General features: G+C 50.1%; 1 protein-coding gene across 1 annotated transcript in view; it reads right to left on the bottom strand.

The window, feature by feature from the left end:
• Window positions 1–22,451, bottom strand: part of LOC144148828 (vitamin D 25-hydroxylase-like) — a 59,631-nt gene extending 37,180 nt beyond the window's left edge. Inside the window, exon 1 of the mRNA XM_077680348.1 lies at window positions 22,360–22,451. The gene's annotated coding sequence lies outside the window, so the exon portion shown is untranslated. The remainder of the gene's footprint in view (window positions 1–22,359) is intronic.
• Between the last annotated feature and the right edge of the window lie 803 nt (window positions 22,452–23,254).

The raw sequence follows: 23,254 nt of genomic DNA, 5'->3' as shown, positions 1-23,254 counted from the left end.
TTAAAAAAATACTAATAATAGTAGTTTTATTTGTACTCAGAACGGGTGGAGCCAAGCGTAGACAGCTGCAAAAAGTGCTCATGCCATTGTAGCCGATACCCAACTTTAGAAGCGTCCGACAAGTTTGCGTAGCCGTTATTGCATCTAAGAACCCAACACATCTGTCAAGACTTTGTTTCGCCACACATATCCGCACACAACACCACCAAAACATTCAAAGCACCAAAGCAAACGCGGAAAAATCAACGGCAGGCTGCGTAGTCCAATGCCCCGGCTCATTCCACTAACGAAGGGAGCGCCGAGTGGTGGCGCCACCCGTCCAGTTGCCCGGTCCCTATACAAAGATCCCCACACTTGCTACAGAGTAAACAATTATGACGGCAGCTGAGGCTGTCCCAAGAAACAAATTTCTTAAAGTGATCCTGCAACACTTTCGATAAGCGCTTTCACTCTTTCCTTCGCGTCTGGAACCACTGCGAAAGCTATAGTTATCGCCAGCACGGAGCGGCACTGCACGATTTGCTCGTCGCACCAGATAAACCTTCCATTCCTGCTTTGGTTTTGTGGCTTTTTTATGAAGTTGCTATAGAAAAGCATTCATTGCTGCAACCGAAGCAAAACCGGCCAACAGCCGCTACATGGCCTTTGCGACGTAATTCCAGCCGTCGAAGAACGTCAAGAGACAGGAAAAACAGAAGAATCTTTTGAGCGAGTTTACAAGTTATCTGATGGGCGTAGAGCAGTAATTTTGAGCTAAACTACTTTTCGACCCTTTAATGTGAGTACTGGGTGTGTTGGGTGACAACGTTCTGCAATCATTTAAGATTTAAAAAAAAATTTTGAAGAATTGTTGCAGGGTCCCTTAAGGCTAAAATTGACATGAGCATCACAAGGTGATCAAAACGTTGATACGAATGCGAGGGAAAGCCGTGTGAGAAGTTCATGATCACCGCCTATTCCTTGTTTCGTATTAATTTATTAATGTCAATTTCTTTTAGTGACATAGTACAGCTGCTGCTACAATAATAACTTGCACATTGTTTGTAGCGTTTTCACCTTCCCGATCGACCCCTCCGCCATGATACCGTTGGCTGCTATGATAACATTTTATGCATCAGCGGCACACAACACACCGTGACGATCGATTGCATGACACGGTAAGGACTGCGAAATTCTACGCCGGATAAAGGCAGAGCATACTGATGCTGGCCGATTCCCTTAATCGTCAAGCTCGAACTCAGTCAGTGCAGAAATGAAGAAAACAGCCAATTTTACAACAAAGCTTTATTAACCTAGTCGAGTAGAGTTCCACCGTCGCAGAAATTTGACGTTTATTTGACCGCAGCTGTTCCGTAACCTTGGCAACGCATTGCATGACTGTTTGTTATTGGCGGGAGAGGAAAAGGAAAGGCACTGGGGATATTTTGAGCTCGGCAGGGAGCTCACCTGCATACAACCCAGTGCAGGGGAAGGGCAGTAGAGGGGGAGTGACAGGATAAAGTGGAGAGAGACAGAGGAAGAGAGAGGGAAAAAGGTACAAAGAGTCCTAGAGTCAGTCAGTCCGTCCTAGAAAGAGTCAGTCATAGAAAGCTGTCAGTCCGGGCACATCAGTTCGGGCACTGCACTCCGGGCTACAGCCGCTGCGTGAGGCCGGTTGTCTCCAGGTAATGGAGCAGATCGGCGAAGACTTCCCGTTGGGTTGCCGCAGGCCCCTTCGGGAACAGAAGGTCCTCCATGCCGGCGCTGGGAAGGCCTTGACGCTGGAGCGCTCGGTGGAGCTCTGCTCACGGGCCCGCATGGCGGGGCAGGAGCAGAGTAGGTGATCCAGCGTCTCTGGTTCCGGGCAGTCCATACATCTGAGGGAGTCCTTCCGCCCGTGTCGGTGCAGGCGCTCCGCCACATTGCACCAGTCGAGCCGCATGCGGAGAAGCAGGCAGCGGGCATCCCTGCTGGTGCGTGCAGGCAGCGGCTGTGGCGCCAGGCCACTCACAATGCGAGGGTCGGGTTTCATCGCCTGCACCATGCGGCCCAGGGTGGTGTGGGCCTCTTCGAAGGCGGTGACGTCTTGGGAAACTGTGGTGCCTTCCTGGTGGGCCTCCCTGGCTCGGGCGTCGGCGTTCTCGTTGCCCCGGATGCCACTGTGGCCCGGAAGCCAGTGGGGCCGCAGGTCGCAGCCTCGGTAGGCCACAGTGTGCAGCTTGGCTGCAAGGGATCGCTCCGGGTAGCCGCTGCTGTTAGTGGGCTGGTAGGCCGCGTGCAGCCGCAGCAGGGCAGTCCTGGAGTCAGTGAGGATGACCGCCCCGGGGTGGTTCTGGGGCGCCCTCTCGAGGAGGAGGTCGGCGGCCAGGTGCAGCACTGTGAGCTCCACCCGTGTGGAAGTGGGGAAAGGCAGGCGGCAGCTCCGGCTGGCTCCCAGCTCAGGCACCACGCACGCAGCCACCCCCTCGCAGTGCTGTGCTTGACGTAGCCGTCCGTGAAGAGATGGAGGTAGCTGCTCAGCTCGTCCTGCAGCAGGGCGGCCGCCTCGGGGCGGATGGCCTGGGGTGGTGTGGTCCGCTTGTTGCAGACCCCGCGGAGGGTCGTGGTGATCTGCAGAGCCTCCCCGGCGTCTGGTGGTGGCGGCTCCAGGCGGGGTCGGTTCGGCATTTCGATCCCTTCCTCTAAGATAGTGAGCAGCGCTCCCATGTGCGAGTTGGGCCGGCTACGGAACCTCTGCAGGAGCGCAGCCCCGTCGCGTGCGGTCATCAGGCGCTGGATGTGCCGCTGCCCCGTCTGCAAGGCCCGCATCTCCATGGGCCAGGTGCCCGCCTCGGTGTAAGTCCCCGCCACCAGGGACGTGGAGGGGAGGCTCAGGCAGAGGCGGATGGAGCGGCGCTGGTCGATCTCCAATCCTGCCAGTGTCGAGGTCCCAGGTAGGCGAGTGGAAGCGCGTACAGCCCAGCTGCGGAGGCCATGCCGTGGAACACGTGCTGCGCCACTTGGTGTTAGCAGCCAGAAGCGGCCACACCCCTTGGAACACCCGTGCGCTGCGTGCCTGGAAGGCTTCGGCGGCCGGCACCCATGTGAGCCGGCAGTCGATGAGCAGCCCCAGGTACTTCACGGTCAGCCGCCAGTGAAGAGGCCGTCCGTTGAGTGTGATGGGCTGTGTTGCCCGTCGAGCCCTGCATCCTCCCGGGTGTAGCATAAGGGCCTGCGTTTTGGCCTCCGACAGCTGCAAGCCACGGCTCTAGAAGAAGGTTGCAACTGCTCCCAGAGCCTCCTCGAGGCACGCCTTGACTGTGTGGCAGTCTTTGGTGGGGCCATGGGTCCAGAGTGTCTCGTCGTCAGCGTACAGCGCCACCTCCACCGGGTATCGCAAGCCTTGAGGGATGCAGTCGGGGAGAGGAGCCAGCACCATATTGAATAGGAACGGGTTCAGCACGCTCCCCTGGGGCACCCCGGAGCGGACGTCTCGAGGACTGCTGGTCTCCCGGCCGACCCTCACCCGCAGTGTCCGGTCACGCAAGAATGCACGGATGTAGCCTCCGAGGCGCCCCACAACGCCAATGCCGTCCAAGGCCTCCAGGATGGCCCCGTGGCCGACCGTGTCGAATGCCGAACGCAAATCCAGCAGGAGCAGGAAGGCCACGTCCTTGTCGTGGCGGGCCTGTTCCAGCATGAAGATAACGTCCCCGAGGGAGTCAGCCGTGCAGTGGTGCCGCCTGAAGCCACTTTGCTGCTCCCAGAAGACGGCGTTGTGGCCCGAGATCCACTCAAGACGGGCCATGGCTGCACTCTCCATGACCTTCGCAGCAGCCGACGTCAGGGACATGGTAGGACTCAGGCTGTGCCGGGGGCTTGCCGACCTTGAGAATTGCCGAGATGAGCCCCACGAGCCAGGGTGGCGGGAGGACACCAGTCTGCCAGGCCCGATTAAATAGTCGCAGAAGCGGCTCCAGCAGAGTCACGTCTAGGTTCCGCAGGATCTGGTACGTCACCCCGTCGATACCAGGAACACTCCGCCGTTTGGGGCAGCGATTCAGGGCGGCTTGCAGCTCACGAAGTGTGATGTCTGTGGAACAGAGGGACACCACTCTCTGATCGTGCGGGGCGGCTGGCGCAACCTCCAGTGAGGCCGCAAGAATTGAAGGCGGGGTTTGAGCGGCCCTGGAAAACTGGTCGACGAACAGCTCCGCCAGGGCCTCTTCGGTGATGCCCAGCGATATGGCGACCGCGAGCAGGGGACTCTGGATGGTGGTGGTAGGCCCCAGCAGAGCCTTAAAGATACGCCAGGCTTACATTTTTGGAGAGCGCTCGTTGGCGAGCGCGGCGCCACTCGGCGAGGTAGCTGGGGCACCATCCGACGAGGCAGCAGGGGGCTGAGGAAACTTCACCGTAGCAGCTGCCATCGCGACCTGTTCAGGGGAGGTAGCAAGGGGCCGGTAATGCGCAGGGGAGCTCACGTGAGAGCGCGGCTTGGCCTTTCGTGTCCTACCGATCTTCGCAGCCTGGCACAGTGTCACCCATTTCGCAGCATCGCTGCTCTGGTTGCGGCTCTTGGGGGTCGGGGCGCGCGCAGTGCCCGCCGTCTCTGGGTCCACTGTAGAAATGTCACCAGGTCTATCCTCGGCGTACTCTCGCTCGTCTCCCGAACCATCGGCGGGGTCTCGGCCACGTTTTTTTGGTGGCGCTGAGTTCATGCTGACCACCTGGCCGTCTGCGTTGGCTTCGGGAGGGCTGTGCTGCGTTTCGACGCCTTCACAATGGTCGCCAGACGTAACGAGGAAAGGCATGGCGGTCGACGATACAGCGACAAGAGGGAGAGGTCTCCTCCCCCGAGCTTGAAGCAGCTCAGTGGCGCGAGCATAGCTGGCCACGATATCGCTGCACCCGGCTAAGAGGAGTTCTAGGCTGCGTGCACTGTCGATGCTGCTGGTGCGGCAGTGTCGCGCCACTTGACGGCGTACCTCAGCTGGCATGAATCGTTGTTATCGGCAGGCAGGCTTGGCAGGTCGTGGCTGGGCGAGCTTGCTCCTTCCGTGGGCATGCCGGTGCAGCCAAGATGAGCTTCTTCGGTGGCACGAGGGGTTTCTTCGGCGGCGAGAGCGCGTGCTTCGGATATCACTATCTGGGTAAGCAAAGGGTCGGCAGGAACCATGCAGGACCGCCTCCAACAGGCTGCAGACGCGGTGAATGCCTACGCCAAAGGGTGTGGTCTCACTTGCGCGCCTGAGAAATCGGAGCTCGTCATGGTGCAAAAACGCCTCCGAGATGCAACCACGGACATCTATATCACAATGGATGGGACCAAAATCCATCCCACCCCAACAATCAAAATACTCGGCATGATATATCAGGCAGATTGCAAAAACACCCAACTAATAAAAAAACTGGACTCGTCCACCGCCCAACTTGTCAGGATGCTTCACCGCATTGCCAACCAAAATCATGGCATGAAGGAACAGGACATGCTGCGTTTGGTCCAAGCCTTCATAATTTCGATAATAACGTACGTCGCTCCCTACGCCACCCTTTTGGCAACAGAACGCCGGAAGATTGACACCATCATACGCAAGGCCTACAAACAAGCCCTCGCACTTCCTACCAGCACTTCTACCGCTCGCCTGATGGCTCTGGGAGTACATAACACCCTAGACTAACTTACGGAAGCGCACCTGAATGCCCAAAAATCGCGACTAAGTATTACTCCCACAGGATGCCAAGTACTCTAGAACGTAGGGTTCATGTCGCCAACGGAAACAGATACTGCGGTAGACATACCCTGGGACATAAGATCCAAGCTAAACGTTCCCCCTCTGCCAATAAACATGAGCCCCCAGCATCACGAAGGCAGACGAACGGCCAGGGCGCTGGCCCTCGAAAGACAATACGGCGACTCGATTACGACAGTCTTCACCGACGCAGCGGACTACGCGCGTGCAAACACCAAAACAGCGGTCGTCGCCACCCCCACTTCTCTCATTACAAGTGTCACCCTTCGTAAGTCCAGCATCCTCGAAGCAGAAGAAGTGGCACTTGCACTAGCCATAACGCAGACCCAAGCCACGACCATCATTAAGGACTCACAAGCGGCGTGTCGAACGTACACGGCTGGAAGAATTTCTAAGGTAGCCGCACGAATTATAACCCAGAATCCCCCCAAGAGAACAGTCAAGATTATCTGGACACCTGCTCACTTGTCTCTTTGCGGTAATCAAGCGGCGCACGCTTACGCCCGAGAACTTGCTCGCCGGGCGCCGCAAGAGGATGATGAGAGGACCCGTCACTCACTTATCACATACAACGACATCACCCAACACTACATGCTCACACGACGCACCTTCCCGCCACCGGCAGAAAAATTAACAAAAGAACAACAAGTCACCCTTCGACGGCTTCAAACCAACACATTTCCACACCCCACGCGGCTACACACCATCCACCCCACGTTATACTACCCCCTGTGCAAATACTGCGGCAGCCAAGCTACGCTATACCATATGCTTTGGGCCTGCCAGTCAAACCCAGACCTTGATCCAATCCCTAATGCAACTCACGAGCAGTGGGAGAGTGAGCTTGCCAGGTCAGACCTGAGTAAGCAGCTTTGGCTCGCTGAAAGGGCGAAGACGGCAGGCCGCACCAACGGAGTCCTGGAATGAGGACCCCGACCACGATCCCGCTCGACTTCAGTGTTAATAAAGTTTGCTCCTCTTCCTCGGCTGGAAATGCATCGGCGGCACGTGACGACAGCGGTGACCGCGCCGTTGCAAGGCACCGAATTCGAACTCTTTGGTTAGGCTTGGCGTATCCCAGGCATGACTACGCCTTCGGAGGCGTGGTTCACAACGTGTATGTGGTCAAATGCGACAAATGATGGATCAGAATGATCCTGGAGACTTGCTGAATGGAGTAGACCGGGTGGTTCGGGTAACAGGGTCGCTGGCTTGGAGCGATGCGCACAGATTGCAGAGCTCGACGTTGCGCCTTCTTTCAAGCGACGCCTCCTAGCGGGAATCCATCACATGACTCGCCGCGCCGAGCTCCGCCACAGTCATATGCCCTAGCCAATGCCGCCGTCACGGGCTTAGCACATGCGCTCTTTACACCTGGGTCGACACCTGATCACTTGACTGCCCGCACGCCTGGCTAAGAGGAGCGCCGCGCTCGCCCAGTCGGTGAGCGCTTGGCCATGGATGAGAGCTAGCTCGGGCCGTCTTCTCTGAGCTTTGCGCGGAAGCTGAGGGCTTTGAACCGTCGGCGGCGAAAGGCGTCTAACTAAACCCCGGACATCGCCCGGCAATCTCCTTCACTGGAGAGGGTCCACAATGCCATGCCCCCGAAGATAGCGTCTTAGACTGAGGAACAGTGAGACGTCGGCTCGCAAAATGACGGAAGCGGGACCAAACCAAAACGCACCGCCGTCATACCTGGCTTAAGAATGAGTGTACACGTAAGCATTAATTGCAGCTAAATCAAAGGCTGACCCAGTGAAACCAAGACTTAACCAGGCTATGGTGGCTAGGCTAAATCAAGCTTTCGCTTTGCATATCCAGGGTTAGCTGAGCTGAGCCGCAGCTGTTTTACATTTGTTATTTTTCTCTTGAATTAGTTCTTGTGGCCAGCCATGTTGCCAAGAAGACCGTTGACGAATGCATTGCCTTGGGTTGTATGTAATAAAGAGGGATATACTGTCCTCTTGTGTTGCTGTTACGCCAAACCAGTAATTGCTATTTTATTGCCGCACGTAAAATAAAAAAAACAGGAGGTTACTTTTATCGTCATTTAACGCTGACTTAAAAGCTGTTCGAATATTGTTTCTTTCGCTAGAAAACAGTTTTGAACCGCGCCACGTGCGAAACTGCGCCATTTGCGAATTCGCGGCTACGAAGGTAAATAGAATTTTCTCCGATTTCCCGGCGATTCCAATAGCCATTTCCAAGCTGTAACATGAAATCACGTGACTTTTGCTCGTACTGAAGTTGCCAATGTGTGATGAATACGTTCCCTGCGCCAACTGTTTATATTACGTCACGTCTTCTCAGCCAGTCACAGAGAGGGCGTGGACTACAAGTCATACTGTTGTTGAACAGAAAAAGCTGGCGTACGTTGTCATGCCTTTTTTATTTCGTCTTATTTTTTCCGCCGGACAAGGATAACGCCCGTTCATTGCGAGAAAAAAAGGCAGACTTTAGAAATGTTGCAAGGAAACATTCTTACATGTTCAAGTGACAAAAGAACACACAACCACTTTGTCACGACTCCGTTGGTGTGTCTGTTTCATTTTGTCTGATTTTTCATTACCGGCCAAGAAAAACTTACCTTCATTATTGAGAAAAAAATCCAAACTTTGGAATTGTTGCAACGACACGCCATGCAACATGAAAGTGACGAAAGCACATACAGCCACTAGTCAGTTGGAAGAACGTGACAAAAATGAATGCCAATCATAGAAAGCTTCCCACAAATTCACGAAGAATTCACGAAGTCGAGAATATGGCCCTAAACGTCAGTGGCGGGGTTTTCTTTCCCCCTCTCTATCCCTTTGCTGGAGGGAGCGGAACCACCCCTGCGAGACCAGGGCGTCCACTATCAGTGGGTCTGGGAACCTGCTCCTACACTTGCATGACGAACGACCTTCAGCAGACGGACGAAAAGGCTCGAAGTACAACAGCCCCGCTGTTAAAGTTGTGTTTGAAGCATGGGTTTGCTCCATGTGAATTACATTGATCTTCGGCCATAGGCACAGTCTTTACTGTCACGGAGAGACCGTCGGTGACCGCCTTTTCGACAAGTTGCTAAAAACGGCTTCGTAATGCATTAGGCATCCTGCAGTTTGATCGATTTCGTGGGCATTCACTATTGGCCATGGGTAGCTAGATTTGCTACAACGTGTACACTCCTCTCGTCTTGGTGATATCTTTGGGAGCTTCATGAGATACCAAGAATTATTGGAAAAAAATCTAGTCACTTTCGCGGTCCAATTTTAAGTAGGTGGCTTTTACGAAGCCGGTAAGGTTGCAAGCAGCTAACACCCCTTTGATTTTCATATCTTGCGAGGAATTAAATGGGATTCGTAGTTTTATTGCGTCAATTGTAGGGAAGCACTCGATGCGGCAGTGACAGGCTGGTGAAATCCAACGTGCTCGAGCTGCATTTTTTTACTGGCGGTGGCGGCAACTGGCTAGAACGTAGTGTGTGCCACGGACTGCTAGAATGATTCAGCATCGGCTTGATATTTTCTGAGAATGTGCTGGGCAGAGTTGCGCATACTGGTTCTCATGAAATGCTTCCAATAGTTTGTCATCTGTTAAGGCTGGCGTGCCAAGACTGTAATTGTGTCCCGCTGAGAGGTCTACGTTCTCTTTGACAAGTGTGGCACTTTTGAGGCAGGAGGTCAGCAGGTTGCGACTGGACTCCAGGTCGGCAAGCAGTTGGCGACCCTTTGTCTCTCCCAAAAAGGTTAAAAACGCATCATCATTGGATGCAGCGTGGGGTTTGTTAAGAGATGCACCGGATATCTATTAGAAATGCACTTTACGTGGGAAAGACACCCTTCTTTTTGTTCCTTAAGGGCTGGAATTTGAGCTGTCTCAAAGCAATTGGGAATTAGGGTACAGCTTACTGCCAATTGGTGTGTGCGTCGCCGATTTTCTTCTTAATCATGGGTAGCCAGCCTTAATACCATTCGGAGCTTCGTACCTACCAGCTACATATAATATTTTGGTAGCTTAAGAAACTTGCAGTACTATCGTGATCAATCGAAATACGAACAACGGAGCACGTGGCTTTCCGTACATGCCACGAATCCTGGTGACGGGCCTGCGTATGCGCGGTGCGAACAGGTTACGAGAGTTTGTGGCCAACGTTGATATGAAAACACCGTCGTTCGGCGTGTGAGCGATTTGGTTTGGCTTCCCGCCGCGTTCGGCGCCCGCTCACGCGAGCGTTATCTAACTTCGCAGCTGCGCGGAGTGAAAACGGCGCACGCTGCTATGCTATATTCCTTAATTTTTTTATTTCGTGCGAAGCGCCCAACGGACGATGGAAATGCGATGGTCTTTCCATATCAAGGTTGGGGTTGGTCACGAACTCTCGTAAATTGTTCGCGCTGCGCATACGCGGCTTGTCGCCACGATGTGCGGCATGTATACTGAAAGCCACGCGCTCCGTTGTTCGTATTTCAATTAATCCCGCTAGTACGTACAGTCTTTTTAAAACGTTCCAAGGCAACGCGAAAAATTTCTGGGTCCCAAATAATTCAAACCGTAAGCTTAAGTTTTACCTGTGACCAAAATGTTTTGACAGTAAAAAATAAAGGTGTTTGCTCTAGCTTTCCGCTATAAAGCACTTCATCCTCGCTAGAGAGGAAAGTTTGTACTTTGAAATTTCTACGGCCTAAGTACTTTCGCCATAGCCTAGAAAATTTTGACGAAGGCTGTTCGTCATGCAGCGGCACAGTATCGCACAGGGCAGCCAAAATGACTTCGCTGCCGAAGATGTGTGCTTCTTGACCTTGAAAGGACAAATAAAAAAAGACGAGCCATCGAGACCCATTCTAATGGATCCTTTAATAACACACTCCGTATAATTTTGAGCGGAAACGGGCATACAATTTCCGTTTTCAATATATTCCCCGCTTCAAAAATGACTGAAAATTGCATGAAGTTACAAAATCTGTTCAGGGAAAGTGGTGCAGTTGACATACCACACAATTTAATGTTCGTAAGTTAAGGTGCGTTCCAGGCTTGCCCACTTCTGATCGCACCGACGGTAAAGTTTATTTTCATCTTGCCGCAGCCTAGATCTACTGCCTTGGTGTATTAACGTTCAAAACGATTTACGTAGAAATTAACCCTGAAACTATATTCGCGTCACTATTTCGCTCTAAAACACTTCGATGACCAGCCAGCCCTTTGTTCGTGAAATAAGTATCTTTTCTTGGTTTCACCTTCCGCGTTGTATACTTTCTAGCAATCGAAGGCGCTATTCCTCCGTCTCGTTCACTTTAGCCTATAAAGTTTCATACCACGCAATTGCTGCTAGCGACGTTCCTCGCCTGCTTGGCTTAGCTAGCCATACGGCTTCTTTTTTGTCTCGAAGCCGAAATCAACAAATAAAAGTAATATTTTTTTGTTCGTCGTACATTAGGCTTCTAAAAAACTACTGACATTTTGGAGGTTCAATTTTATAACTACAAAACAAATTTCATAAACCATCTACGGTAATATTGTTGCCTTTTTGCAGCCATAGTCAACGTTTCAGCGTGTTCATGAGCCATGCCAAGGACAAGTGGAACGTGCCTGCCCGGTACATGACGGCACGCTCGCTGAAGCGCGGCTCCCCTAAACAGTGGCACCAGATTTCCCTCTAGTATATATTAGTATGAAACTCTATGACTTTAGCCCCTCTTGCTAGACTAGGCCTTCTGTATCTTCCTTCATTCCGATTATCCGCATTCTCTGATGGAAATTGCATCTTCAATGTGTTATGTTCCAAGGCAAATCAACCACACAAAATTTGATTTAATTGGATAATGGCAAACCAAATTTATTTTTCTTGGGCATGGCTGCGTATTTTCTAAGGTTCTCGCGACAATTCAGAAATTTGACGTGGTCGAAAGCTTCACGAAACGTAAACAAGTGCCGACTATCTAGTAATGGGGTATTTACCTCTTGCTCTTTAATTGACCCACTTCTTTCTACTTCATGCCCGTTCTTGTTGTCAGGAGTTTTGAGTGTCGTTTAACCAGGACAAGTGAATGTAGTGTTTGTAACTGTCGACGTTGAGACACCAAGGATATAGTCATGAATATTGTACCGTGGTCGCGCTCGTGGCGCTAAACTCAGGATCATTGCTGTTTGTTCTGACCAGTTATTGTCCGTTGGCTAGCTCGGGGCATCTGCCAATCAGAAACCCAGACTGCCGTGCTCCATTGGTGCTTTGTTTTCTAAATTACATTCCTGTCTGTACTTTTGTTCATATTTTATGCCACTAGACTTTTCTTTAAATTGGTTGTTATGATATTATTGAATAGGACATTTTATTCGATCTGACCTATCTACGCCCAGACCAAATTATAACTTAAGATGGACGTTATCAGAACATGTCGAGCTTTATTGACATGGGACACCTTAATTTGCATTTTCGGTATCACCGTGACTGACAGCCAGATTCGTCAACGCTGAATGCTTCGAGGATGGCAATGTACACGGTATCTTCAAATTTATGGTTTTTCAGGGACAAGGGATCGGGCAATGCTCTATCAAGCATTTTGTACAGCCAGTCACGAGGTAAAAGAAGACATGCCGACTTTTCTTGCGTTTCTAGAAACAAAGCTACTTCTATACTAGCCACATCCCCTAAAACCTCATTGCCGAATGTGGTCTGTGGTGGGGAGAATTTTTATAAAGAAATATACGATTACTCAAAGGCAACCCCTTAAAACGCTAGGAAAAAAAATTCCCGCGCCTTCCCGCGAGGGGAACACGAGTAAATGCAGAGCATTGGGGGTCGTTAACGCCGCGTAAAGTCGCGTTAGGGTGGGTAGTTGGGTCGTAGTTGCGTTGGTGTTGGTTTGGGGTAGAGAGAGGAGAGTAAAGTCGCGTTAGGGTGGAGCGAGCGTCAACCAAGGAAGGAAGGAGCAACGGAGTGACTGAAGCACGAACGACCGCTAGCCGCTTTATATTTGCAGCGCGCTCAGTAGAGGGAGAGCGGCCGCGGCGGCCGCTTTTCTGATGGAGGCGAAAAGCTAAAACGCCCGTGTGTACGAGATTTCGGCGCACGTTAAAGATCCCCATGTGGTCTAAATTAATCCGGAGCCCTCCACTACGGCGCGCCTCATCACCTGCGTTGCGTCGGCGCGTTAAACCCCACAATCAATCAAGTAGAGGGAGAGCAGTACGGGGGGGAAAGCGCGCATGCGCAAGCAGCGCGCGCCCTTCCACGCCCCACCGCGCTGCGCACCTGTTACGCCGAGACCGCGACGGAGCGAACGCGCTGACTACGACGCATGCGTGCGCCAGCTGCTGTTGAGAGAGAGGAGGGAAGGAGGAGAGGCGCACCTGCTGCGGACGCGGAGCTGTGGACGCCGTCCGACGCAGGAAGAGGCGAGGCTAAGAAATGCTCTGCATTTAAAAGTGGCGTTAGTTTCGAGCAGCTCTCTACCATCCTTTTCGAAGTAGAAAATGCAGTAAATTCTAGGCCAATACTCTTTCTTTCATCTTACGATTCAGCGACAGTGGCACCTACGGCTTTGCATTTCTGAACGTGTCCACTGCACTGCCGTGCTCTGATACTTATGAAGTATATTGAAATTGCTCTGATACTTTAAAGCATTAGGGGTACAGGCAGCATAAAGTGAATGACTTTGTGAAGCGGGGATGCCAAGAATACCTATTGGCTCTCAGAGGCGCTGTCACCGTTTGTAGGGGCGTTGACGAGAAGACCGGGTCGTCAGCTCTGTCGAGAAAAACCAACCCTTCGATTTCACGCATTACCAGTGATAAGGGGATGCCCGTCTGATGCGCGGCTTTCGCCGATAGGAGCGACAAGAACGAGACAAAGCCTTGGACCCAAAAAACAGAGATATAAGTTTCAACACATGAAGCACGGAACAGTCACAATAACATTAAAATAAGAATGGTACCTCAAAATAGTACAACCACAAGGAATTCAAGCGTAACCACAATGGTACAGTTTAGGAGAGTTAACAAGACGAATGCTACAACGTAGAGAAGTTAAGTAAAATAGAAACACTTCGATGCCTATGGAAGACAGGAAAATCCTACGGTATTCACACACCAGGGTGCTATTCCAGAAGGCCCGAGACAGCTCGGTCCCCAGTTTCCAGCTGTTCGAGTTAACAAAGTAGTGATAGTACAGCATCCGATAAACCTCAAGTGATACCGGCTCAATCGCGCGGAGCAAGCATAGCATTATCAGCGCGCCCAGTTGAGGCCGCTCACGTTGAAAAAACACAGCTTGCACGAACATCCGCGTGCAGCGCCGTCTAGAATCGAGTTGCAATATGCACTCCGTTATGCAAAGTAGATAACCCAGCTATTCCTTTTAAAACTCCGGCCTGGCCCCAGCCTTCTTTTAAAGCTCCGCCCTTTAAAGCGGCGCGGAGCGGCTCCGATCTTCCCGGTGTTCTGTTCTTCAACTGAAATCTGTTTGCTACATGGTTTGAGGGCGGCTCCAGTGCAGCTCAGCGCAAGCCCAAAACAAGTAAGCTAGGAAGTTCACTGCAGCGAAGGAAACGCACCCTTCTCCAGACTGTCAGACTGACCGGCTTTGTTTACGTGCGGACGGCGGGCGTAGCATCAGACATCGCCCCTATTTATCGTGTAATGAGCGTGTTTCAACATTTTACGAGTGCGTTTTAGACGTTGAAGGTGTGTCATTTGTCATCGATTGTGTTTTTTTCTGTGTATGAATACGGCTGCCATGGGGAAATCTTGTCGTCTTGGCCACTCCTATCGTCCGGACTAGAGCGAGCACTTCGTTCGGACCAAACCCCCCCTCCCCCCCTTGTGACTGTGGCAGCATTTGACTGACGCTGGCCTGGGGACGTCATTCGTTCATTGTTTTCTGCTAAGCTTTGCTACCGGAGCATCAAATGCAAGTGACTTCGTGGCTGCGACGCTACCCCATCGGCGATGTGGACGCCATAGCAGCCATAGTTGGGTGGTGGGGCTTCGGTCGCTGCGCCGTGCCCACGAATGGGCTGGGTGTGTGTGATTTACACGAGAACTCGGAAGAAACTCGGGAGAGATATTGCGCGGCGGAGTTGAACTCGTGACGCTTATTTTGGCGGCTGCTGCGGCATAGATCATGGTTCACGGTCGCCATAGCAGGCATATATCTATGCCGACAGAGTTTTTCCTTTAGCGGAGGAGGAATTTCAAGCTCGGAATTTCGTCTCTCGGAAGTACTCTGCATTGGCTGTGCAGCCATCTGACACTCGGCCCCTTCTGCGACGACTTTGAGGTTGCCTTAGCTTCATAACTGCCGAGGAGCAAGTGCTGCGTGCGCTGCGGTTTTACGCGACGGACACCTTCCACGGAAGCGTTGGTAGCGACCGCACCAGCGACCGCCTTCAGTCGACAGTCAGCCGGTGTGTGCGCTGCAGGATTACTGAAGACAAGTTTTTCGCCTATTTTTAGGTGGTTAGCCGGACAGTGGCTTCCGAAGGTTCTACCATGCGTTTATCCGTCTACAGCCAGAGCGTACGCTTCAGTCGCGACCACTCGATGGAAATGCTTCCATCGAGTGCCCGTGCTTCAGTTATCGTCTGCTAGCAAAACTTTCCAATGTGGCGTTGCATGACCGTGCGCTTCATTTATCGTCAGCGCGGCAGACGGTTTTCTTGAGGCGTTTCATGTCACACCATTCTTGCGAAAACTTTACTGACAGGATAGTATATAATCAATGGCGTGTGTCGATTATCGGAGGCGATCTTTACGCATTCCAACGGGTTTTGTCCAGCGTCTTTGTCCTCTGGCCGGAAGCGGATCATGAAAACCTTGGGAAGGGAAGATTGAGACCGAGAGAAATAGGGTGACGCCAGAAGAAAAATGAAGATATAGAGTCCCTAAAAAAACCAACGACTGTGGAGAGCTTTGTCGAACAAGAGCTGTGACTAGCAAATTGAAATAAAGGAAACAAATTTGAAAAGCTGTAGTTCTTGCTATTCCTTCCTTTGTAGCACATGGCTAATTGGGTGACTTGCCCGCAATTGAGAGCTTTGAGGAGTGAATGGGCTCCGTTTTGAAAATTCACAAAACTGTGAATTGGAAAATAAAAGTTGTAGAATAATGCGTGACACGTGAACGTGATGGCACATGGGAATGACAGGTGCACACCAGCTGCGCAGAACCACGATTATCGGGAGGCTGTGCTGTGTGGCAGTCTTCTTGCTGACGAGTTCACTACAAAATGAAAGAGAAGAAACTGACGCAAACGCGCAGAAATGAATCCCGCCGAATGCCAAAATTCATGCCCAAAGACAAAGAAATAAAAGCGAGGAAAAATACGCAATTGAATATGTCAATTAAGAATTACCGCAAGTATAATTATCAGTTGCTAATAAGTATTGCAAGTACAATGTATCAGTTGTTATTAAGAATCGACAAGCTTTCGCCTTCAAATCACGTAAGCAGGCTGAAGTGGTTATAGGAAATTTCGTATCTGCAAGCGGACAGAGGGTTTTGATAGCACCGAGCGGCAATTACTTTGAATGTGGCGCGTTTCCATCACTCGCTTTCTTTTTTTGCCAGTCGGCCTTAGTCATGTGATTGCATATTGTCTGCCGCCGATGGCAGGAATGGGCAAAAACTGCTTTACGACGGCAAATTTCAAACAAAAAGCTCATAAGAACGCCTAAAATAAAAAATAAATGAACTTTGTAGTGGAATACAGATTATTAAAAAATGGCCCATTTCCCCGCGAAGGGGACTCGAGTAAATGCGTCGCATAGGGGGTGGGGGTATTGCGTTAACGTTTAGTGTTTAGGGAGTTGGTGGTAGTGAATGCGTTGTATCAGCAGCTTCTTGACGTAGTTTGAATGAGTCAAGGATATAAGGCGCGTTCGTAGCCTTTCATTCTGTGTCGGTTTTGTGGCGCAGTGGGAAGAGCACCATATACCTCGCGTTCCGCCCACAGGTAGTGAATGCGTTGTATCAGCAGCTTCTTGACGTAGTTTGAATGAGTCAAGGATATAAGGCGCGTTCGTAGCCTTCCATTCTGTGTCGGCTTTGTGGCGCAGTGGGTAGAGCACCATGTACCTTGCGTTCCGCCCGCGGGGTCGTGGGATCGAAACCAGGCGCCGGTAAGTATTATTTTTTTATATAGTGTAGGGGGAGAGGTGCGGACCTGTTGTTGAATGCGAGGAGGGTAGCGTGATGCGGGAGAGGAGGAGTGGGGGCGAGGGCTCACCTGGAACGGCTGTTGCGGACGCCGAGGCACGCCAACGCCGGGTGACATCGTGAGTTAAAGAAGTGCTCTGCATTTAATAAAAGTGCGATAAAGTACTGAAGTTGGATTTGCTTGCCCCCAGTAGCCACCGGTGCAGCAGTGGAACGAGAAACAGCAGTGAAAAACGCGCCACGCCCTAGTCGCGCCTCCTTGGAACGCGCTGCTCTGGACCGATTATGTCACACCAACAATCAGCAAGTAGCATGAATTGCATTTTTAAAGCGCTTCAACTCCGCCTCGAAATATCATTACGTTACGTGGGCGTCGCTAGAGCTCGCTGTTTCCCGAGTTTGGCTCAATCTCGGGCCTTCTGGAATAGCTCCCCAGGCCGCGAATGCATCGCTGTCTCGGAGGCGAAATTGGCTACCTGCGAAGTGTTGCCACGGTGTAGGCCAGCCGTCCGATGATGAACACGGATATTCAGGAATCCGGGACCGCGTTGGAGTATTCAAAGAGTCGGATCTCCAGTCAAGATGCACGCATGAACAGACGCCACGGTACCATCAGGACCTTCCAACAATACTGCTTGGTCTCGGTGCGAGCGGGCCTTTTATACGAAGGTAAACCGGAATATTAAAAACTACAAACCGAACGTCCGCCATTTTCAGGCTGCCCCTTTTCGAATCGTCCGAACCTAGCACAGTGAAATTTACAGCGGCCTTCGAGAGACTGCTTGAATTTTCTGGTTGCTGCAGAGCAGTGACGGTTTATTTGTTTAGTTATTTGCCGGCGAGCCGGGTCCGTCGTTGATCAATGCGCTGCTTCTCGTCCCGCCGGCGGCAGAAATACGCGGCATACATGCCCCCTTCACCCTTCGGCGCCAGAATTTTCCGAAGGCCTCCCGGGAAATAGAAAGGAAAGACGCACGAAATCAATCGAGGGTACAATGATATTAGACGCTGTGCGCTGTGCGCGGGAGTTAGTGCCACAGTGCCAGAAAGGGCACCGCTTGATTTCGGGGCGACTCCTTGTAGGTGCCGTAGTTCTTAAGCGCTGAAAGAGTGAGGACATCGTTTTTGTTTGTACTCGTGCTGCCACGTCCCTAGCTGCGTCCTCAGCTGAGAATTCCGGTCATGCGTCTTCGATAACCGGCTCTTGGTTATTAACGATAGGTGGTTTCTCTTTCACTGCCAAAGTTACTGAATCGTCAGCGAGGATGGCGAATATGGGCTAGCTCTCCATGAGGAGTGGAGCTCGGCTTCGCAGGCGGTGCAGACCTTCACCTGCGTCCCCGGCAACTTCAGAATCGAGCTATCACGAGGCTGGTCCGCCCAGTGAGCTTGTCCTCTCAGTCCAAGTGTTTCCGCACGATAACGAGGCTAATGGTGGTTTCACACTGGATGGAATCTTTCGACAGACAATACCCCAATGGATTATTCTCGAAGTAGGTCTTCCTGCACAATCACTGTGCTACTATCCGTGTCTCGCAGAACGGCCATGCGTTCGTCAGACGCTCCCCCCGCAGCCTGAGGCCTCCGTTTGTCTAAGGTATTCGGTCTCGACCTGCTAGTTCCCCCGGTCAGTTAATCTTCTAGAACGAAGTCATCTTCCACAATCAATGTGGTTCTGCTCGTGTCTTGCGTTAAAACGACCACATCTTCATCTGCAGCCGAGACATCGGGACGGTGCTCCTTGATATCTCGCACTTCGACCATGACGAAGGATGGTTCACCTCAGGCCGTTGAAGTTATCGGATCGTTGAAGCCGCTGAAGTTATCGGATCGGATCGGCAGCCTTAGCTGCCGAGTCACACATGAAAGAGCACACTCTGGAAGCGGATAAGGCGCTGGTATGAGGAACGACACCGGGAGCGCTGCGGATAGAGACCTTGAGCCCACCCGTTCTGTGGAATGTAATCGCCGCCGTAGGGCCGGCCCTGCCGCGCACAGCTCAAGAAGTGCCATGCCGGCCACAAAAAAATTCATCTAAATTGTCATGCAAATGTAGTCGTACTATCATATGGTGCTCCTAATGCTACTTCGCTGGTCAACAAACCTCACATAGTGGGATGATCTGGGAAATATTTATGTGTTGCGTTTTAACCGAAGAGCTGCTCTAGCTTTTCACGTTATGCAGTTTCACGGTAACGTTCCACGGTCTAATGTTACCAGAAAAATATACCGAGAAAAAATAACGAGCGCACTTGCGCTTCGATTACACTGGCCAGTGGTCGTGGCGTGATCTCTAGCGTGCTGCTCTACTGGCCAGTTCATGTGCATTCGCGCCTGAAGTGGGTTGCACAGACGCCGAATTCTCGCTACAAACGCCGAGTTCGCAAAGCCGGTTGCCGTGGGTTCTAGCGCATGCTAACGCAGTCCTACTTTGGGAGAAGTGTGAAAGCCTACGTTTAAAACGTTGCGGGCCTGCCAGTCATGGAGAACTTTCAGCGGCAAGTTTTGAAATCCATGTGAGATGCAACAGCCGGGTCTCCAACGAAAGGATAGGGGCCTCCAGGATTAATGTTTATCCAGCCTTGCATGCCTGGTGCAAGATACGCCATGTTTTTATCTAACCTTTCCCACCACGACTAATTGCCGTACCTTTGAATTAATCAAAACAGCAATTCGAGGGCAGGTTTAAAGGAAGCCTGCCCCAATTTCTGCTGTTGTCTAATTTGCGCAAAGTTTTTATGTGATTCAGGTGAGTACGGCACCACAGTTTTAAAAACAGCCTTGAAAATCCACACAACAAACTTTAAAATCATGTTCGGACTCCCACAAATTACGCTTAGCATTTAAATTCTGAGTCCGCTTCTAAAAAAAGGTACTCGTGATTTCTTACCTACATATCAACGAGTGCATAACGACTGTTTTCGTGGCATCCTTTTATGTTCCTGCATTTTATTCCTTGTAGAGAGCCGAGTAGAGCATCGACAAGAAATGCGGGAATTGTACGATTTTAGAAAACCTGCTATTTTCCTCAAAATAATAGCGCAATTGTAAGTTTTGGGATTGGTACAGATTATGGATCAAAAGCTTAGCATTACATTTTAAACTAACCTATTTTCTTAAAACAGAGCCACTGATTTTTTTGTTTTATTTTTCTGGTAGCATTTTTTTCAGTATACCCAATTATTACTTGCAGCCCTAAGTACTTAAAAGCGCATTTTGATATTTTCCTTAAAATCGCAACTGCGAATTCATGCAGACCACCTTACATCTGTGCACAGAAATTAGTTGGATCATGCCCTCATAGCGCGATTGTTACATTTCACGACTGCATTAGTTACATACATTCGGCGTTAAGTTTCCGATGATTTTTTTTTTCATTGATAAAGTTTTCTGAAGAAACTATTGATCATGACTCAATTAGAAAAATAAATAGGCTTGAAAAACTTTTTCCATACAGAACCAGTGTGCAAACCCCACCTGTGATGTCCTGCTTTAGCCAATTTAGCCAAAAGTTAGCGCCTTAATGTGACGAGCAATGTGATAGTATACACGACTGGTTACGTCCCTTGATACCTAGACGCGAGATTTAAAAAACAAGGGGGGAATACGAAGAAACATATCGGCATTTTTCGGCGGAACGCAACATCCTGAGATCCTTGGTACCGTTGAAAACCGCCAAGAAAATATCAAAATATATTCCCCCGACCTGCACCTTTGCGGATCACAGAAACGTAGACGTTACGGCCTGAATGGCCGATATTTAAATTACCACTGAACAGATAATTGGTGTTCCTTTGCAAAAGGCTCGGTTAATATTTAACACTGACAACTCTCTTAAAGGCAGTCGGTTCATTGGCCCTCGTTCAGCCGAAATTATTTTCGGTTGGCGTGACGCAAGCGCCTGCAATAATGCTGCGCGTCTCTCTGAGAACAGCCTTAAATCTAATTTTCAAGCGAAGCTTCGAAGGGCTGACTTGAACATGCGATGTGCGTCCGTTTAACACCGTACAGTAGAGCCCACTTAATGAGATCTGATGATGATTATGATCAGACTTCCCGTTCGCAGGGCTATGAGTAGGCCACAGATTTCTCTTTCGGCCAAGGAGCGGGCGTCGATGCCGGCACGCGCTCGTGAGCGCGAAGTTTAAAAAAAACTTAAAATAAGAAGGGTTTATGATAAGAAACACTAACATTTAAAGATTTAATTTTAAGATTACAATCGAAATAAATTTAGATTTAAAAAAAACTTGAGTTATATAAATAGAAGCAACATTACACATATATGCACTTATACAGTAGTTGGATGAAGCTCAGCGTCACATGTTGCGCATTGCCTATTTACTATCAGCCTTCGGGGTTTTAAAATTTTTTTGAGGAAAGGGTCGTTGATTTTTTATATAATAAACCACTGCTGTAGGAATACCGGAAATAGTTCAGGAGCAATTCTTCTCATGAGGTGAAACACCTCGTTGTCAGCAGCCCATGGCCAGAAAACTGCATGTCCCTTTGCAAAAAAAATGTAACAAAACCCTTGCCATACGAGGAATGAAACAGAAGCAAAGTACCAGGCAAGCTAGGTAACCAGTGCTCTCATATCGCCACAAAAGAACCCGGCTTTCGTGGTACACTTCAGCATGCTTACAGGCTTTCAATGAGAACGCACTACGGCTTCCCGCGCGATACTTTACGACTACATCACATATTTCTCCGCTGATTCTGTAAACCTACTATAAAAAAGACTTGTAGCTTTCAGTACGGAGTTCATAACGACATTCAGGGTGATAACATGCCAATCAACGGGATTGGTCAATGACGTTAACTTGAATGTTGAGATGGTGAAAATCGAGGGAAAAGCCGAGATACAAAAAAGCGCACTTACACAGAACGGGCGCTAGTTTTATCCTGTCTAAGAACGAAATGGGCACCATATGGGCACGTAAGCGCCTGTTCCGTGTAAGTGCTCTTTCTTGTGACCCCGCCTTTATTTCGCGCTTCGTACCATGTCCAAACTCTATCAGCAGCTAGCACAAATTTGTGTTTATTTTCAGATTTTGAAGCACACGTATGTCTCCGTCTGTGATATGAATGTGGAAGAATTGTGGCTGCTCTTGGCGAAACTTTACACCCACATCTTCTCCTCAGTGCACACTTTATAAACCTCTCAAGCTCCCAGTAAGCTTCTCAGTACGCACTTTATAAAGCTCTCAAGACTGGTTACATGTTCGCTCAGGATCAGTTGCCAATGACGCTGTCAGGTGCGTTCAGATGGTCTTGGGCCGAATAAAAAATTACCACTTTCTGCGACGGCAACATGCCGATCCAGAATCTCCGCGTACCCGCTCAGAATGTTTGGGCAGTGAAAAAGGCAGCTTACGGCCGAGGCTCAAACCCGAATAAAAAATTCTCGTTGCCATTAAGGTCTAGCGTTGAAACCACGCAAAATGGCTTGAGCTCCCCCGTAACTTTTCCTCGTGCACCCGTGGGTTAATATTTAGTTAAGTCCTAATATACTCACCTAAAAAGTTGAAGAGGTACGAGTCACGCTCTCAGACTGAAAAGAACGACTAACTTTCAGAACACCAATGGAGCCCTATGTATGCACAATAGCTTGGCTTGATGTACAGGTATATAAAAAATTGATTTGCCGTCTCTCTGTCACTTGTTTTAGGAATGCGTGCAGGTGTTCTGTACTCGTCTGGCAGTTCAAAAAATGCCGGGGGTACGTTTCTGCATGTCCGTGCGATAAGAACTGCCTGCCATTATTAGTTTACTATTTCTTACCTCGAATCAATGCAAGTTCAATTACCCATCCCTAAATGACATAACATGTGCGCGTGTGGAATGTTTCAGGAAAACACAAATAGAACAAATAAAAAATCACTGGTTGGACTGGATTTAAGATAGAAAGACGGCGACATATAGGGCGAGAAAATGCAATCACCCCAACGTTTCTATAGCTTAGTTATGAACAAAATCTAGAAACGCAAAGTGCCAGTAATAAACATAAGCATGTGTCAACATCTATTCATGCCAACCGTTTGACAGCTAGGACCAACCGTTTAAGGTCAAATGCGGGGAACTTCGCCTCGCCCAACATAGGAATATTAGCCCTAACAGAGGAATATGACAGAGGCCAGGATGTTTTTTTTTTTTTTAAAAGCGACTACCGGCGAGAGTAGCCAGGTTTAGCATAAACGCTTTGGAGTACGGGAGGGGGTAGAACGTGTTTGGTGGTTATCCCGCGTTACCTCGAGCAAAGCTTTCGGGAACCCAAGGTGTAGGAAGGGGCTACGGGGGAAGTCAATCAGCACTATCACAAAATGTACACACTCTAACAAAAAAAAATTATTAAAAAAATGTAACATATCAAAAAGTATTTGCCACAAGGAAAACTAGGAACAGGGTGTATG

This window comes from Haemaphysalis longicornis, unplaced genomic scaffold (genome assembly GCF_048455015.1).
Source record: "Haemaphysalis longicornis isolate Haplotype H1 unplaced genomic scaffold, Haemaphysalis longicornis Haplotype H1 scaffold_1, whole genome shotgun sequence".
Classification (NCBI taxonomy): Eukaryota; Metazoa; Arthropoda; class Arachnida; order Ixodida; family Ixodidae; genus Haemaphysalis; species Haemaphysalis longicornis.
Note: the sequence above shows the minus strand (reverse complement) of the source record. Positions and strands in the feature narration are given on the sequence as shown.